Source organism: Chelonoidis abingdonii, chromosome 11 (genome assembly GCF_003597395.2).
Source record: "Chelonoidis abingdonii isolate Lonesome George chromosome 11, CheloAbing_2.0, whole genome shotgun sequence".
NCBI lineage: Eukaryota > Metazoa > Chordata > Testudines > Testudinidae > Chelonoidis > Chelonoidis abingdonii.
The window spans coordinates 18011999-18012236 of NC_133779.1; positions in this window are offsets into that span (position 1 = coordinate 18011999).

The following is a 238-nucleotide window of genomic DNA, read 5'->3' on the forward strand; positions in this document are numbered from 1 at the left end:
CGGCTGTACAGAAGCTCAGCAGGGAGGGACTGAGCCGTGGGGGTGGGGTGGGGTAGGGTAGGGAGGTTCTTCTCTTGGAGTTTGTCATGTCAACAAGGCTCCAATATGACATGCATCTGACAAAGTGGGTATTCACCCACGAAAGCTCATGCTCCAAAACGTCTGTTAGTCTATAAGGTGCCACAGGATTCTTTGCTGCTTTTACAGATCCAGACTAACACGGCTACCCCTCTGATAC